General features: G+C 33.3%; 1 protein-coding gene across 5 annotated transcripts in view; it reads left to right on the top strand.

The window, feature by feature from the left end:
- Window positions 1-1612: 1612 nt before the first annotated feature.
- Window positions 1613-19619, top strand: part of LOC118198154 (uncharacterized) — a 143222-nt gene continuing 125215 nt past the window's right edge. Inside the window, exons 1-2 of one of the 5 annotated variants that reach the window (XM_085811387.1) lie at window positions 1613-1693; window positions 5314-5410. The gene's annotated coding sequence lies outside the window, so the exon portion shown is untranslated. The other 4 variants (XR_015039638.1, XR_015039637.1, XM_085811385.1 and 1 more) reach the window with 4 other exon arrangements.

Below are 19619 nucleotides of genomic sequence, written 5' to 3'. Positions count from 1 at the left end.
ACCAGTTGTTATGCTTGGTATTCGGACAGCCGTAAAGGAAGATCTACAGTCATCTTGTGCTGAACTGGTGTACGGCACAACTCTCAAGCTGCCTAGTGATATGATAACGTCATCTAAGATATCTCCGTATGACACACAATTTATCACGAATCTTAGGCATAGAATGCAACAATTGAATCCAATAGCAACATCTGCACATTGCCAAGAAAAATGTTACGTAAGTGCTACCTTAAAGTCGTGTACGCATGTATACTTACGTGTCGATCGAGTAAAGCCACCTCTGTGCCAACCATATACAGGTCCGCATAAAGTTCTTTCTAGAACGAACAAAACTTTCACAATTGATGTTAACGGTCTGAAATCTACTGTGTCTATAGACCGTGTGAAATCAGCCTATTTGCTTTCGGACTCTAATTTGCCTGAACTGAAAACAAATAAAGACTTAAAGACAGTTCAGCAGAATAAATCTGCAAACGAACTCTCTAAGACACAAACTGTCACCAGATCGGGAAGACATGTTCACTTCCCTAAGAAACTTGCTTCTTACATAACAATTTAAAACATTTTTTTAAATTCATATCTTAACATATTTCTTGTTATTTCATGTTTATTATATGTGTCAATACCTTGTTATATATTGAATTTCATTTTGATCTTTTCTAATTTTATATTTTAATTTTGTAATCATAAAAAAAAGTACCCGACAGCACGGATACTCTGAAATAATTTCATAACCTATGTCGTTCCTTTGAATAGCCATTAAAGGAACTGGGGGGAAACTCTGTGGTGATGGCGATAAGGAGCGCGCCTTGCGCCCTCCGATAAGTGTGGCAACCCTAGAGGAGAAGTTTCTTACGAGTAGCGAGCAGAGCGAAACAGGCAGGCTGTCGGGCAGTGTGCGCGAAGTTCCTAAATAAAGCCTAATTTTTATTGTGCACTATGTCTTGTTAATATTATATAAATGCAGTAAGAACATAATCTGTGATATGGAATTCGAGGATTGGTGGTAAAAACATAACAGGAAATTTCCATAGATCTACGAAGCACTAGATTAGTGAGTTTTTATTACATTATTAACAATTTACAATTGTTTTTATTACATTATTAGTTTAAACAAACAAAAAATTTTCAGCAGAGATAAATATTTGTTATATATAAATGTGTTTTCAAAGCGGAAATAAATAATAAGTCATAAAAAGGGAACCCAGTTAGAACATTCATATCTCTAATTACTCTAACAAAGTAATTTGCTTTGATTTAATCTTTATAATGTAATATATTTTACAATGATAAGGAAAAATCCAATGTGAAAGGTTATGTGAAGATTACAATAGTATCTACAGTATTCAGCATTTGGTATAATCCTATAACCAGATAATAATATTAAAATAAATTTTATCTGAATGAAGTTTTCTTATTACAGCAACAGTCAAATTATGCAAGTACATAAACGAATGCACTTTGAAACTATATCCTTTAATACTGTTTACAAACGCAAGCCAAACTTCTGTTTACATTACTTCTCGCCCTTCAGCGCATGCTCAAGAATTACCATCCAGGCGAAACTAGTCGATTTTTCCATGACGTCAAAAATTCGAAAAGTGGGGTAGGGTTTGGAAATACGCCTCAGCGCGCCCCTTATTTCTGGAACCCTGGAGATCTCTAAACGATAACTCTCAGTAGGAGCCCAAGAGTAGGAGTCTTTCGTTTTAGACCGCTATGTTTAATCTCCAAGAAATAATATGTAATGTGTAACATACATAATGTGTAACAAACAAACGTGGACATTCTTCGTTAAGAAAGCTTTGACGGAGACAACGAAATAAGTTCTTTAGTCTTGTCATATTTTTTACTTCGAGATTGGCAATACTAATACTTTGCCATGGCGACCGAAGTTTCAGTCTGTGAAATCAGTAAGCTGTAGCCGATATTTTAGCAAATATTTCATCACTTCTGGGATCAAAACACATTTTCCTAGGTATTTCTTAAAATGGGTTTCCGTTGATATCACTGATCGCTCAAAATTTCAGTCTGTCCGTCAATAATTTATGCAAACATGAATGTTGTCATTTGTATTGGCCAGTCTTCCTTTGTATTGGTTTGGCTGCGATAAAAACATTTCCTTTCAAGCATTAATACATTATTGGGAAAGCTCACTAAAAGCACTGTTCTTAGTTAAAGAAACTAATCACAAATTTTTAAAGAAACTTTCTGTACAAATTGCAGGAAATATACATATACTGTTAAGTTAGGATTAAATTTTCATTCTGTTTATTAAACCTGTTTTTAATAATATCTAGATTACTATTTTTTTTTTTTTTTGTTTCATATAACCTCCCTCCTTAAAAAAAGGGGGGGGACGTTAAATAACAAATGTAACTACAATGAAAGAACTAAGACGTTGATAAACAATAAATACTACATATGAGAAATTACTTGTGTAGAAAGTAATATGAATAGGGTACAAAAACGTTCAGTTACAAAGCGCGTGCAAAACAGAAATTATGCAACATATGATATGAAACATCTGAGCTACTAATTAGTTATATTTTTATTGTATCTTTGTGTACTTTTCTATGTTTACATTGTGGTTATTATGTTAATAAGTTTTTGCTTGTAAAAAAAATATGCTTATAAACATTTAAATAATGTGGAAATTTGGTCTCAGAGTTTATCTCAGAGAGTATGTTATCAGTTTGCATCAGCATGCTATCAGTTATCATTTAGCTATCAGCTAAATGCTATCAGCTATCAGTTATTATGTTATCATTTTGATATTACCTGTGTTATTTCTAATGACTGACAGGTTTGTTCATCTTAATAATAAAGTAATGTTTGGAAATCAGTAGAAAGGTTGTGTTTTTATTTACAAACAGTATAATTTTGAGAATAATTTTAAAATCATGCATTTATTAAAAATATTAAAGATACAAGATTATTAATGTATGATGGGGATAGACTTGTAATTTATGTGGACAATATTATGAACAAGATAAATATTATTACATTAAGAAGGTGATGTTTGATCTAATGTCTGTGTTACAAGAAATACTGTTACCTACAGAATCAGTATTTCATAGAGAGTGAATCAGTATTTCATAGAGAGTGAACTCTCATGAAAATTCTACTGTATTTGGATTGGCTCATTACTAGTTGAGCCAATTGATTGGTTCATTCAACTATTACACACTGAGCTAACTATGAAAGTTCTATTTGTTTCACCATGGAGAAGAAATATTTGATGCACATAATCTGTTGATATTATTTTAGGTTTAAATTTATTCTATTTTTGTGCTATAAGCAAACATTTTAAATCTTGGGAAATAATTAATTTTAAATTTCTAGGTATGTATTTTTAGCAGCATGCAGTATAGCTAAAGGTAAGGTAGTGTGCAGTGATCAAAATAAAATGTTGTTATTATTAAATTTTATTTGATTTCTTTAAAGATTTTTATGACCAGTGTTTGAATTCTATTTTTTAATCAGATTTATTATTTAAAACTTTGTGTGAGTATAGAAATATTAATTTTGTATTATTCTACTCTAGAATTTTTGTATGTGATAGAAAGTTTTACTCAACAGTATGAAACATAAATTATTTTGATATCTAAAAAATACTTACATCATCACATAAAATTAAATTAATCAGCATGAAAATCTTCCTCTTTATAAGGTAAGGAATTAAATTTAAAATAACTAACAGGATCTCCATAGCAAAGGAAACAGGAAAATAACAAACTCTTTTCTATTATTTTGAATATTGTATGTTATTTTTAGTAATGTATGCTGTGACAAAGGAAGCAGGAAAATAACAAACTCCATCTTTTTTATTAATTTGAGTATTAGATATTATTTGTAGTAAGAATTATATGCTGCTTCTTTTTGAAGTAAATAACCATTCTGTTATTTAATAAAAACAAGAACAGTTTTTAAGAATTTTATTTTTATATGAAAGCCTGGGTCTTAATTTACTTTTCAGCATAATTTCCACTTACTTAAAGGCATTTATCATATTATACAACCACTTTCTGAAATTTATCTTCATAGAAATCTGCTGCCTGATTTCATAAACATTTCTGATTGTCAATGTGAGCACAATTTCTGATAATTTAAATTTTCTTTCACAATTTCAAACAGTACACTTCTTCAAATTTGAGGAAAACTTAGATATAATATAATGGTAAGGGACAAAATAGATGACTGTTCATCATTAATGATAACCTAATGCAGAAAGTTGATGAAAAGTTTGTGAAAATAGACTTGTTATAATTAACACTATGAACTCCATATAGTTGAACCATGTGTAGTAATAAGAAAAAGTAATTCTTTGAAATCTCATCTTATCAGTCAACCATGCTCTATTCTCACCAGTTGTTATAAATAACATTTTCTAATATTTTTTATGAAATTTTATTTGAATTAAATTTTTTATCCTGCTTAATTGTTACTGCTGTCTTTACAATTGCATAATTATATCATCAGTTATAAATTACATAATCTAAGGCCTTTTTCTTGAGCTTAATTGCTATTGCTATCTCATTTTGAGTTATTTAAGCTTTTGTCTAATGAATTTACAGATTTAATGTAATGAGTATAAACATATTTCATGTAATTACTTAATTTTAAGATATTTATGTATTATCTCATTGACTGTGAAAGTTGGTAGAAATCTTGTCAAAGTTACAGGCAGTCATTCCAGCAGAGTTCTGAAGGAACTGATTGATGCCTTTTCGTTTAATAAACACTCAGTATTTGACTCTCTTTGTTTTTGCACTTTGTAAAAAAAGCTTTTAGCGATTTCTATTATTTTGTTAGTAGGAGTAATAAGGGTAGAATTGCCTTCATTTTACCGGAAGCTCTGTTTAGACAGAGCTATGACTGCAGATTTTTTTATGGTAATTGTTTTTATCTATTATTCTTTTGTTGGCCATATCATATCCACATTTTCGGGGGGGGGATGATAGGATCCCATAATTTTAAAGATAATCTACTGCCTACTGCTTATTCTGTAGAAATTCAGGTCCCAAATTTTAATCTTTTTTTTTTTTTTTTTTTTCTTTTTCAAATTGCAAGGATAACCAGCAATAAGAGTTAGTTTATGTACTTGTTCATAAAAACAAAACATAGCTTATCAAAAATCCTTTAGAATTACATTAATTGAAAGTGTAAATATTATGAGTGTGTTTTTACCCACAAATATTCATAAATGGTGGTAAACCGCTTTGCTTGACAATAGTTTCAAGGTTGGTGGGATATTATATAAGTACCATTTTATACGTATTATTTTAATGTAAACTTTGTTCTGTATTTTAGGTTTTGAAAATTCTGAAGAAAGACCATACAAGTCAATGCCACTATCATTTTAGCCATATCTATGCAGGAAGAAGAAAAATAAAGCTAATATCCTGAGGTATATTATATTTTTTAATTTAATGCCTGATAAATGTTTATGTAAAGCTGTGATATACCAGCATATTTCTAAAGATTTACATACTGTGAGAATCATATGTATGATTCTAAACTGTGAGATATAAGAGTATATGCTTAGTGTATTTTTAATCTCAGTAGTTTTATTTATTTTAAGCAACAGAATGTGAAACAGAGCAAAATTCACTCACCCGGTGTTTATGGTTTGTTCGGTATTTTCTAACTATCTGCATTCTACTGCAAAATGTCATCATTGGTGATTAATTTTTCCCAAGGTAATACACATAAGGCAATAGCCATTTTGAAAATGGTGGCAGAGTTCAATAAAAGTACAAAGAATCATTAAAATTAAAAAAGGCAAAAAAAAATCTGTAATAAAAACATTTACTCTTTTAAAAAAATACTTATTTATTTATTTACTTTTTGGTGTGTGTGTGTGCATGCGTGCAGATTGTTGGTTGTTCTTATGTATACAGTCATCTATTTTTGCTTTAAAAAACATCAAAGAATTGCACAAATTTTGCAATTCACATGCTGTTGTTCTTTCCATGTACACAGTGATCTGCTTCCACTTTAAAAAAAATCTGGGAGTTGTACAATTTCAGCTTCAGGCTCTAATTTTGATCATTTAAGAAATATAATTTCATGGAATTTGCATTCTCTGCTGTTGGGCAAAATATGATATTTCTGAGGAAATGTAATACTTTTATTTTTATCAACCAGAACACTCATAGTCCCATTATGATTAATCACAAAAATTAAAAAAAAAAAAAAAAAAAACAGTCTTAATGCAAAAACTAGCAATCTAATCAGAAAAATTATTGTTCAGATTTAAAAGTGGAAATATGAGCTCTGCTGCTACTTTTGCAACCGTATCTGGTGTATGAGCTCCAAGAGTTTCACTTTGCCAATTGGCAGCAGTAGCACTGTTGTATTCATTCAATTGCATTAGAGCATTAAAAGAGAGCTGACAAATGTCCTGCTTCTCCTTTAGAATTATCAGGATCTATAGAAGTTTTAAATACCATCCTTGGAGCTAGGGATCTATGTCTGGCCCACCAGCGGCCGAGCGGTGAAGTCGCTGAACACTGGTAGTTCAGTCCGAGGTTCGAATCCCGCGAACGGGCTGGCTGCATGGGCGTTTTCGTGTTTTTCCCCATGTGTAACGTGTATACGAGCCAGTTTCCCTTAGATAGTCCTCCACGAAGGCATCCCTTCCCTTAGGCAGATAGCCCTCAAGGCTTTGCCATAATCACACACACACACACAGGAATCTATGTCCAAATTTGTAACTGTAATAAATGTTTGTGTTCTATTTCAGTAGACTGTTGATATTTAGAGCTTAGAATCAAAAATAGATTTAGATAGAATATTATCACCTGGATTTCGATATAAATTCTCTTTGGCAACATCATGGGTTGCCTGTTTGGGTTTGTTTGATCTTACTTTGTGAACATTTTTTAGGGGATAGAGGATGCAGATAATCAAAAGGAATAATTAATTCTTCATATCCTATAATTTTAAAGACATAAGAACTATGTAGACAGCCAGGAAGAAATAATACCAGATTAATGTTAAGACATTTAATTATATGCACAAATCTATGTATGCAGTTTAAAAGAATATATATTACGGAAAAGGATGAGAATGGTTATATTTTAACACTGAGATAGTATTTGCAATGATCTAGGACTGGGATCAAAAGCTATGTTTTTGTGATGATTTCCTAACCTTCCTCTTTATTGCACACTGATGCAAATAAAGTATCCTATGCCAACAGTGCATAAGTGTTTTCAGAAGGTTTTTAAGGTAAAAATGGTACTCTTAATTAACCGCACAACTTTCCTGCCAAAGTTGCCAATCTTTGGCAACTAATTTTACACAGTGATCTGCTTCCACTTTAAAAAAAATCTGGGAGTTGTACAATTTCAGCTTCAGGCTCTAATTTTGATCATTTAAGAAATATAATTTCATGGAATTTGCATTCTCTGCTGTTGGGCAAAATATGATATTTCTGAGGAAATGTAATACACAGTGATTGGCAACAAGTTGCCAATCTTTGGCAACTAATTTTTCACTAACCTGAGATGTCGAAAACTTTTGCTATTTTTAAAAGAAGGTGATGTACTGAGAAATACAGAAAATTGCAACAAATTAAAAATGCAAGACTCATCTATGATGAAACACTGAAGTAACATGAAAGAAACATCCATAAAGAAAAACTGAAAATTACATAAAACAGTAATAAATTAACTGAATTAAAAGTGCAAGAAGGATTCATAATAAAACACTTTTTTCTCTGCTCCTCTCCCATATACAGATTGAATTGTTTTAACTTAAAACAAAAAATCGGAGAATTGCACAAATTCAGAAAAAGATATTGTTGCTAAAAAATGTCAAGAATTGCATAAATTCAGAAAAAGCTATTATATTATCACAATCACCTAAGAACAACTGATAAATTACTTTCCCACTCTTCTTCCATGTACACATAAATCTGTTTTTACTTTAAAAAACATCAGAAAATTGCACAAATTTGGAAAAACTATTATCACAATCGCCCAAGAATAGTTAATAAACTACTTTCTTGCTCTTCTTCCATGTACACATTAACCTGTTTTAACTTTAAAAAAAAAAAATAGAAAAATTTACGAATTCAGTAAAAGCTGTAAGGACATTTGGTGAGGAGTAGCCACAAAGAAGACTGTTGAATTTCAAAAGCTGAATTCCATGATGGCATAATGTCCATGGAACTATTTGTGGGTTGCCAGGTAAGACTATTTTCATAAAATTCCAGGTTGCTTACTTTGCCAGCATATCGCTTTGACCATTGATTCTTGTCAGGGTTAGGCAAATAATGGGATAATTCTGTGAAAATCCATAAATTAAATTTAATTCAACCTGTTGCTTGAATGAAACCCGTCACCTAACAGTTAAAATTAAAAATATTAAGGTTCCTGCATAACATTTGGTCTTTTCCCAGTCCTCTTTTTTTGCCCAGATAAAGTTGTGCCCTGTGTTTTGTTTTTGTGTCCCACCTTTTTTTTTTTTTTTTTTCAAATAACATTTTGAAAAATAATTTAACTGCCAGGATCCTAATTTTTCAGATTTTAGAAGTTTTGAGTGGAAAAAGATTACTAGTTCATTATATATTTTGTATCACTATCAGGTTCAATGTTTCTTCTAACCTTCTTCGGAAACATACAATGACCTGACTAGGAACAGAGAGCTTACTAAAGCTATGTTCACTAATTGTAGTAAGTAGACAGGATACAGACGAAGGGTATACAAGACCCTTTATTTTTCTTTATATACAATGACTTCCGTACTTCGGAATACAATGACCCTCCACTCGGGGTCTAACGTAAAAGGTATAAAAATAAAACTAAACTCTAATTTAACTTTAGAATAAGATTGGCCTTATAATAACAGGAAGCGTATGTAGCACAGAGACTGTGAACACTACAATACGTTTAATTTATCAAGAGGATTAAAACCTCTGGCCTGGGAGGCAAATAGCAACTGCGTAACTTCTAAGGTAAGCGGCCTGCTTCGAACTCACTGCTTCCTCTCTCCTGCTTGGCAAAAAGGCCACACTTAAATACTTGGCGTTCGCCAGACAACTTTGCATAAAATCCTTCACACTTATAATTCTGGCCGGAAGTAGAAAATAAGAAGTGATAGTAAAGATTTAAAATAAAATAAACGTTAGTAAAACTTAAGATCCTTACATACTTCCCGCCAGAGTTAATTTGTTTGAAACTGAGGTCTAAAACGACCTTGTTGAAAACTTTTAGCTCTAAAAACTAACGCGAGGCCAACCTTTTACAATCATAACTTAGCTAGAAACTAGAAAATTTAAAAGAAAGAAATTTGTTACAATAGCAGCTCCCAGGATATACAACAATCTTTTTTTTTTTTTTTTTCATCTGTACTGCATCTAAACAGGAGCTTTATTCAATTCTGGTTCCTTCCAGAGATCTGGAAGGAAAACTAGTTTAATGAAATGTTACAGAATGACATTGCAATTAACATATAGAATATACTTCTCTTAACATTCTTATTTCATTCATGACTATTTTAATTATCTCTCCCCGTGCTCTCTGACATGTGTTGTAAAAGAACACCAAACACGTATGTGTTTCTGTCTACGTGTGCCACACTTCCTCCTACAATCAAAACACTAACGTGTTAAAATTCAACATACGAGACCTCTTAACACACCCTACTTTCAACTCTAAACCCTGAGGTACTATTTTGAAAGTGGCTAACTCTAAAGTGTAGCGTCAGAGAGCCTAACTACATCATTCAACCTTTAACACATATTCACCATGATTTAATCTTTACAGTCACACGAATAACAAATTTTTAACATTACTTTCACTTTTACCATATCACGGTATTTCTTAACATTCAAAATAACAGTTCACATGTATACAAGAACATATCAACATGCCGTTAATTTTACACATTTGAAAACATACATTAGTAGTACATTGTTAACTTCTATTCTTTTCAAAGCAAGTGCCAATTCTTTCTACATTGAAATAATACTACATTTCAAAAAGTCTTTCAGACTAAAACTTCTTTCTTGTTAGAATGTTTTAAATAAAATTTATACAATAACTTTTTACAATATTTAAGTCTTTATACAACGCTATTATACATCAACTTTAGTTTTACGCGCGAGTAATTGAAAAACATAATAAGAAAATCGGTCACAACTCATTTCTCGCCCTTTTGGCGATAAAGGTAGACCTCGCATGAGGTAAAACTTCTTGAAATCTGCCACTTGCAGTAAGAATGAAAGATTAACTTAAGTTTGTAAAGTAACATAAAATTTTACTTATCTTAGTAATATTCAGACATCCTTTTCTGGGCCTAGTCTTTAAAGGTGCTGCAGACCGTAGCTTGGTTGATCCTCCTTCTTGTACGGGCTCGCCCTTCAGTGCTTTCCTCTGGAAGCTTCCGTTTTTCACCACTACGGCCACCCTTGAACACCTTCCTTTTGTGCTCTGCTTGTGGTCTTGGCCGTTTGAAGGCAGCTGGTCTTGGTGGAACCGGGAAACTTCTGTCGTGATCCTGCTTGGACCTCGTTGTTGGCCGTTCAAATTTTTCTTGTACTTTTTCCTCCGCCGCTGATGGCCCTTCCGCAGTTCGGCGACTTTTGCTGCGGAGAGTTCTGTCGGATGAGTCAATCTTCCGTTTCACAGCCGGGTTATAGTTGCCGTCCTTTCTCCCGGTCCTTTCCACATACGTCGTCCTTCTCCCTTCTTCATTCTGGGGGTGTTCGTGCACTCTGTTTTCTGGACGGTGGAACGGCTTCTTTTTCTTTTTACCTTCAGTTTTTCCGCGGGGCAATTTTCTTTTCACTTGCTTCTGTCTCTCATTTGCTTGCCCTTGTACTTGTCGTTTTCCCACCTCTGCAACTTGTACCTGCGGTGTCTGCCGTACCGGATCCTGCAAAAGATCTGAAAAGATTATCATTTTATTACGATCGAAGTAGGGTTTAATTTGATCAATATTTTCGGAACAGGTTTCACCATTTCTTGCCTTTAACACTACAACAGCGTGAGTTATTTTTTCTATAACATATGGTCCTTCAAAGCGTGGAAAAAATTTGGCAGTTTTATCGTCTGGTGCTGAAGAAAGTGAATGCTTAATTTTTAGTACTTCATCCCCTACTTTATAAGTTACTCCCCGTCGTTTCAAGTCATAATACAATTTTTGTTTTCTTTGTGCTACTTCCGTATTCTTTTTTGCTTCTTTTATTAGTTTTTCTATATCACCCATTTTAAATTCTGGGGCTCTTTGTTGCACATAAAATAGTTTATCTAACGGTGTTATAACCTTTCTGCCTAGAAATAACTCAGCAGGAGTTTTGCCTGTTGTATCATGTTTTGCGGTCCTAAGGGCGAAAGCAAATTCATTGACATAGTTATCCCAGCTTTTATGAAAATTTTTAACATAACTACGGATAATTTTCACTATATTTCTGTTGACCCGTTCCGCTATATTTGATTGCGGCCGATACGGGACCATTTTTAAATGACGTATGCCCAGTTTTTGGCACATGTCTTCAAATATATTACTTACAAATTGAGGACCATTATCCGATATAACTTTTAGGGGCGCCCCGTATTTTAAAATATATTTATTTAAAATAGAATCAGTAACTAATTTCGCTGAGGCTCGTTTTAAGGGAACAATTTCGGTCCATTTACAAAAATGATCAACCATAACAAGGAGATAACGACTTTTGTTTAACTGACTTTTTGGGAAAGGGCCCAATAAATCGATGCCGATTATTTCATTTGGAAATTCGGATTTAATACTATTTAGAAACCCGGCTGGGCGGAAATTAATATAATTAATGGCTTGACATGTTGGGCAGGACTGGACATACGCCCTTGTTAACTTTTGCAGTTCAGGAAAGTAGACTGCCTCGCGTACGCGTTGGATAGTTTTTCGAATACCAGCATGAGAAGCTAAAGGGCTGTCATGGAGCTCTTGCAGGATATTTAATCTAAGACTAGCTGGGATAACAGGTCGAAATTCGTTGTTGGAATTCGTAGTTTTTGTGTAGAATAATAGACCATCTATTAGTTCGTAATGGGCCGCCCTATTTCTTATCGCCACAATATCTTGGTGGCTAAAATTTTCAGGATCCTTCAAATACTCATAAATACTTCCAAACTCAGGATCCTTACCCAGTTCAGTTATTACAGTTTCTCGGGAATTTATTGTACACGCTGTCAGCATTGCAACTTTTACGGTATTACCCTGTTCGTCTAATTTAATTCGTGATAGGGCATCTGCTACGATATTTTCCTTTCCGGGGGTATGCTTGATTACCAGATTATATTCTTGCAGCTTGAGTGCCCATCTTATTAACCTTGGGGATAAATTTTTCCCAGAGTACAATCTAGTTACCGCCGCATGATCAGAATATACTGTTATCGGCGCCTTTCCAAAATAGACTCGGAACTTTTGCACTGCTAACAGAACTGCAAGTGCCTCTCTCTCGGTCGCGGAATAGTTTCTTTGTGTTTGATTTAAAGTTCGGCTAAAAAATGCCACGGGCTGCTGATTTTGCGAAAGTACCGCTCCTACCGCATAATCCGAAGCATCCGCTGAAATTTCTAAATTTTCATCCTTTTCAGGAAATTTCAACACAGGGGCTTGCGTTAATGCTTGTTTTAATTTTTCTAAAGCACTATTGGCTTCAGCCGTCCACGAGAATCTTGCCTTTTTCCTTTTTAATTTTAACAATGGCTCAGCGATAGCCGCAAAATCTTTTATAAAGGACCTATAATATGAACAAAGTCCTAGAAAAGAAGAGAGCTTCTTTGCAGTGTTTGGAGTCGGATACTTTTGTACAGCGATTATTTTTGATTCATCTGTCTCGATCCCTTCTTGCGGTATTTTGTAACCTAAATATTTTAATTCAGGGGCTGCAAATTTGCACTTTTCGACATTAACTTTTAGACCGGCCTCATTTAATAAAGAAAACACCTGTCTTAAATCCTGTATATGTTGGTCGAGATTATCACTAGTAATAATGATATCGTCTAAATAGATAAATGTGGACTTTCCAAGAACAGGTCTTAACACAATGTCCATGCATCGCTGAAATGTTGCCGGGGCCCCTGAAAGGCCAAACGGCATACGCAAAAATGCATAAGTGCCAGACTTGGTTATAAAAGCAGTCTTAGGCACGTCCTCAGGCCTCACCCCTATTTGAAAATAACCAGTCGTTAAGTCTAAAGTCGTCATAAATTTGGTTGATTTTATGTTCCTTAAAATTTCTTCTATGATCGGTAACGGATATACCGGATATTTCGTTATGGAATTTAATTTACGGTAATCAATAGCGAATCTCCACCTTTTTGGATGCTCCAAAGGATAATCATTATTTTTCTTACATAAAACCACCGGACTAGCATAACTACTTGAGATAGGCGTTATGATCTTTTTACGTAGCATATCGGTAATATGCCATTCTATAATTTTTTCCTTATTCTTATCATACCGGTATGGTTTTTGACGAACCGGCAATGCATCTCCGGTGTCAATACTATGGTTAGTAACCTGAGTAAATCCTGGAATATCACTAAATAAGGAAGCAAATTCACTTACCACTTGTCGGATTCTATCTTGCTCGTCATTAGGCAGGTGGTCAAGATTTAACCTTGGCGGTTCAACCTTTTCTACACGCACTGGTTTCATCGTCAGCTTAAGGGACGCTGCATTGAAATCCAGTGTAGCTTGTGCGTCTGAAAGAAAGTCTATTCCTAGGATTAAATTTGCTTGCAAATTCTTTACTATAAAAAACATCACCTTTACTTGTTCGTCCTTGATACGGATGTACAAAGGTACTTTACCTACGCACTTACATTGTTCTCCTTGCGCCGGTAATACTGTTGTATTATCCACATTATATATGCGGTATTTGCGAAAATACTTTCTAAAAAAGACTTCTGCCACACAGGAACACTGCGCGCCGGTATCCAGGAGTGCGGTGGCCGGGATATTATTTACCAAGACTTCAATCTTCGGAAGAGTTAAATTTTTCACCATTACTGTATTTAACTTGTAGGAAGAGAGGTTTTCGTGGCCTTCAGATTTCCGCACCCTCTCGTCAGCAGAAATCCGTTTTAGTTTAAATTATTTTTCCTTTCGGTGCTTTCCTTCTTTCTCCACTGGCCTTGAGACTTTTTTCCTGGGTTGCTATTGAACTGTCGACGTTCGCCGGCTGTTTTTGAATGCTCGGGTTTCCTTGCCCACTGATTCGCTTTTTCTCCGTAGCCATGTGCTTGAGTTTGCTGTAGTCTTGGCGTACCAAATTGGTTTCGCTGTTCATATTGGCGTCTTCTTTCGACGTCCGCCGTTCTTCTACTTTCAAACTGCATTGCTAGCTCAAATAACTTTTCCAGTGTAGTCGGATTTCGTAATTCAATAAAGTCTTGCACTTGGGGTAGTAACCTCGGGAAAATCACTTGAATTATTTCAGGATCCGGACGGTTTCCATACAAGAGCTTGAAAACGTGAATTTTTCTTAAAATAAAGCTCGAGAGGTTTTCCATTCTTTGTTGATATATACTGAAAAGTTCTGTTTCTAATTTCGCACGATCCCTTACAACAGGGAAGGCTTTTAGTAGGGCAGTCTTGAAATTTTCGTAAGTATAGGTGGGACTTCCTGCTTGACCCAAGAGACTTCTGCCGATACATTTGAACCAGTTAAGCGCTTGGCCCCTCAAAGCGCTGGTAGCTAAGGTAACTTTTTGAAACTCGTGCACGGGGTAGAGCATGAAGTGGTCATCCAATTTTTCCAAAAAACTGGTTACCTGTGAGTTTCCATTAAACGTTGCTTCTGGTTTCATCGAAGCGCGCATGGTCTGGACGATGTACCCAAATCCTTCCAGAGCGGCAGCTGGCATTTCTGGATTCTGAGCCGTTTCTGCAGGCATCACAGGTTCTTCTTGAAATTCGGCCATGGTTATTCTTCGTTGGGCGCCACTATCAGGTTCAATGTTTCTTCTAACCTTCTTCGGAAACATACAATGACCTGACTAGGAACAGAGAGCTTACTAAAGCTATGTTCACTAATTGTAGTAAGTAGACAGGATACAGACGAAGGGTATACAAGACCCTTTATTTTTCTTTATATACAATGACTTCCGTACTTCGGAATACAATGACCCTCCACTCGGGGTCTAACGTAAAAGGTATAAAAATAAAACTAAACTCTAATTTAACTTTAGAATAAGATTGGCCTTATAATAACAGGAAGCGTATGTAGCACAGAGACTGTGAACACTACAATACGTTTAATTTATCAAGAGGATTAAAACCTCTGGCCTGGAAGGCAAATAGCAACTGCGTAACTTCTAAGGTAAGCGGCCTGCTTCGAACTCACTGCTTCCTCTCTCCTGCTTGGCAAAAAGGCCACACTTAAATACTTGGCGTTCGCCAGACAACTTTGCATAAAATCCTTCACACTTATAATTCTGGCCGGAAGTAGAAAATAAGAAGTGATAGTAAAGATTTAAAATAAAATAAACGTTAGTAAAACTTAAGATCCTTACATACTTCCCGCCAGAGTTAATTTGTTTGAAACTGAGGTCTAAAACGACCTTGTTGAAAACTTTTAGCTCTAAAAACTAACGCGAGGCCAACCTTTTACAATCATAACTTAGCTAGAAACTAGAAAATTTAAAAGAAAGAAATTTGTTACAATAGCAGCTCCCAGGATATACAACAATCTTTTTTTTTTTTTTTTTTCATCTGTACTGCATCTAAACAGGAGCTTTATTCAATTCTGGTTCCTTCCAGAGATCTGGAAGGAAAACTAGTTTAATGAAATGTTACAGAATGACATTGCAATTAACATATAGAATATACTTCTCTTAACATTCTTATTTCATTCATGACTATTTTAATTATCTCTCCCCGTGCTCTCTGACATGTGTTGTAAAAGAACACCAAACACGTATGTGTTTCTGTCTACGTGTGCCACACTTCCTCCTACAATCAAATGTAGCACAGAGACTGTGAACACTACAATACGTTTAATTTATCAAGAGGATTAAAACCTCTGGCCTGGAAGGCAAATAGCAACTGCGTAACTTCTAAGGTAAGCGGCCTGCTTCGACTAACTGCTTCCTCTCTCCTGCTTGGCAAAAAGGCCACACTTAAATACTTGGCGTTCGCCAGACAACTTTGCATAAAATCCTTCACGCTTATAATTTTGGCCGGAAGTAGAAAATAAGAAGTGATAGTAAAGATTTAAAATAAAATAAACGTTAGTAAAACTTAAGATCCTTACATCACATTATACTTAATTCAAAATTATATATATCTATAAAGTACATATTAGTTTTTCATAGTGTAAATCCACATGCTTATGCTGTGCAATATTGAATTGGTTTTATCTGTATAAATAATGAACCTTTACTAAGATGACCATTCCGACTTCTATATGATTTCTATCTTCTGTGGAAATGGTCATCTAAAAGGACTGCAAGGAGTAGATTCAGCTTATGAAAGGCTCTTGGAAATAGTTGAAGAGAAAGAAGTGCTGTATATTGGTTTATTAGAAATGTTATATTAATAAATTTACAAATTAATTTTAAAGATAAATAAGAAATAATGTAAAGGAAAAAATTAAGAAAAAAAAAAAAAAAAAAAATCTTACCTTTCAAATGTATAAAAGCAAATGAAATTTAAAATTTGGAAAGCAGATATTTTTTGTAAAGTCATAAAAGCTGTGCATTATAGATTTTATATAGAACTGCAAAAAAACTTATTATCATGTTCATCCAATGAAATCTGCCTTAGATTAATCATTTCTTTATCTAAAATAATTTGAGCTAAATGTCATAAATGAGCCATCTTCTTAATTATTAAATTATAACCTAAAATGTTTTAATTTGTTTATATAGTTTAGAGCTTTAGTTAAGTAAACTGACGGGATTTCTTCGTATTCTGCCTTATCAGAGCTTTTCCCACTTCTTTATGAGTAAAAGTATGCATTTGGTATTTCAAAAAATAATTTCTCACAGTTTTATTACAGTTTCATGTCATTGTTAATACTTAATTGTTGATGTAATTGTAAGCTTTCATTTTTAGTTAATACTGATACTTACTTATACTTTCATGAAACTTGTAGCATGTAGTGAATGCAAATGACATGTGAATGTAGTAAATGCATGTAACATGTAAATGTAGTGAATGTATATGATATGTATGTTCCAGTCCACAAAAAAAAGTTAATTCCATCTGCGAATGAGTTAGCACTTTCTCAACAATGTTGGTTAAGAAAATATTTTTGTGAAAAGAGTCTCAAGAGTCCTTTTTAGCGAATGAGATTACATGCAGATCTCAATATTTGGTGGAATTTCAGTTTTTATTAATATACTATACATATTTTTGTTATTTTCTCAAGATAAACTGAGGTCTGTAAAATGTTGACCACATCAAGCCCATGAATTTCACATGCCTGTGTTAGAGAAAGATTGTTATAAAAAGTGCAGTAGAACCTCCATTAACTGGTCTCTATCAACCAATATCTGTATTAACAGAGGCAACAATAAATTTAAAGAAATTATTAGGGAAATGTTACATTAGAAAGGGTACAGTAAAGATGAGTAATATGGATGAATACTTTTATCAGTGATTGATATTTTAGCTTTTCTTATCATTGATGGATTGTTTAATGGCCTCATTATTCTGCATTACTGCATACGTTAAAGATGAAAGTAGTGTTGACTAACAATAAATAAGTAGATGCATTTCAAAGAATAAAAGAATGACTTTTTGGAATGAATAAATATAGAAAAGAGTGAAACAAATTTTCAGCTTCTGAATGACAAAGAAATTATCTGTGGTATAATTCTTAGAAATGGTAACAACTGGTGATACTGAAGTTGATGTTGATGATGAAGTGAAAATGTAAAAACTATCTATGCTAAAGTTTTGGTTTGGGATGATTTTGATTATGACAGAGCACATAGGAGCTATCTTACTAGAGGGGAAAATGCCTTTGTGAAGGAATTTTTAAGGAAAGTTGTCATGTATTTGCATTATAGTATGTGGAGGAAAATACAGAAGATTTCAACCAAGGTCCAACTACCATTTTTCAGCAGTTTTACTTAAAATCTTGAGCAAAACTCTTTGGCTTAGAGCAATGTCCTGATGCTCTCCTAAGGATCTTTGGTTGATCAAAAACTGTCATAATCGTGTGACAGCTGGCAACTCCAGTTTTGGAGTTGTAAGGCTGTCATAGAAAAAAAGGCTAACAATTTAAAATGTATACATAAATGTAATTAAAAATTTGAAAAATTTCACAGTTTGCAACAAATTTTCACGTATATCCATTTCAGTCTTTTCCTGAAAATTTTTGTTTACAAAATAAGATTTTGAATAGATTATTTATTTAATTGAAGGAAACAAACTTTATTTAGTAGTAAAAAGCATTTGATAAAACATTAATCCTAACTTTTGTATTTAATTTTAGAATTTCAAATAAACAGTGTCAGAAAATTGTGTTGAAAAATAAATGGGCATGATTTAAAAATCAGTTTCTACTGAGTTTTCATCTAATATCCCAATTACCTTTGCTAAATGAGGTTCTACTGTAATATTATTAAGTGTAGTGTTGTTTATTTGTGTTCTAAAAAATACTGGCTACTTTCATAGCTGGTACAATAATAAGGTTCATTATGTATTATGTTTTAAAAGTGATAAACAAATTGTTTTTTAATTAAAAAGACAAAAAAGAAAGGTTAATTAGTTATTTCAAAACAAACTTTTAGATTCATACACTTTTAGAATAAATATAGTGAATGTTTTTTTTTTAGATTGCTGATTTTCAGATTATGATCAATAGACAGATAAATTTTCCCGTGGAGAGAAAATATCAGTTTACATAGATAATTGCCTTTTTGTGCAAACTAGCCACCTAAAATAGTTATTATAAAAAAAGAAAAAATATGTAATGATTTTAATGAATCCAGCTAGTAATTAATAACAGTACAGAGGAAGAATTATGTTTATTGCTTTTAAATTGCTTAGTGTGTTAATGAGTAAAAGACACATTCAGTTTGAAAGAAAGTTAAAACTTACACTTTCACAAATAGCAACACATTGTAGTATGAAATGAAAACTATTTTATATTCAGCAATGGAAACATTTCTTTTAGACTACAGAGTGTTCTGATTAAATTTGAAGCATAAAGCTTTGTTGAGTGACAAAAGATTCCTTTCAAATCACTGATTTTTTTAATCAAAATGCCATTAAGTTTGCACAAAACATAAAATAAATAAATAAAAAAAATTGAAATGAAAAAATTCAGGCTTTGATATTGATGGTAATACAAGGATTCAAAATCTGGTATCTCTAGGTGCAACTGTTTTTCTAAAATGCAAGGAATAGACACACATACATACGTATTCTTCATCATTTAATAATTCTGCATTTTATATGGTGGACAAATTTAAAATTAAAAATACATATGCTGCCAACAGTTCAAATTTTTTTAACTTTGAAGAAACTAAAACTATTTCTGAATGTTAGAGCAGTTTTAAACACTTGACTATTTGAGCATTACAGAGAGTGATCTCAAATTGGGGGGGGGGGGTATTATCTTTAAGTAATGCAAGGTAGATGAAATTTATATACTTATACTGCTA

This window comes from Stegodyphus dumicola, chromosome 2, assembly GCF_044657685.1.
Source record: "Stegodyphus dumicola isolate Sdum_Otavi_A_Nest chromosome 2, ASM4465768v1".
NCBI lineage: Eukaryota > Metazoa > Arthropoda > Arachnida > Araneae > Eresidae > Stegodyphus > Stegodyphus dumicola.
This window is presented reverse-complemented; position numbering and strand designations above follow the sequence as displayed.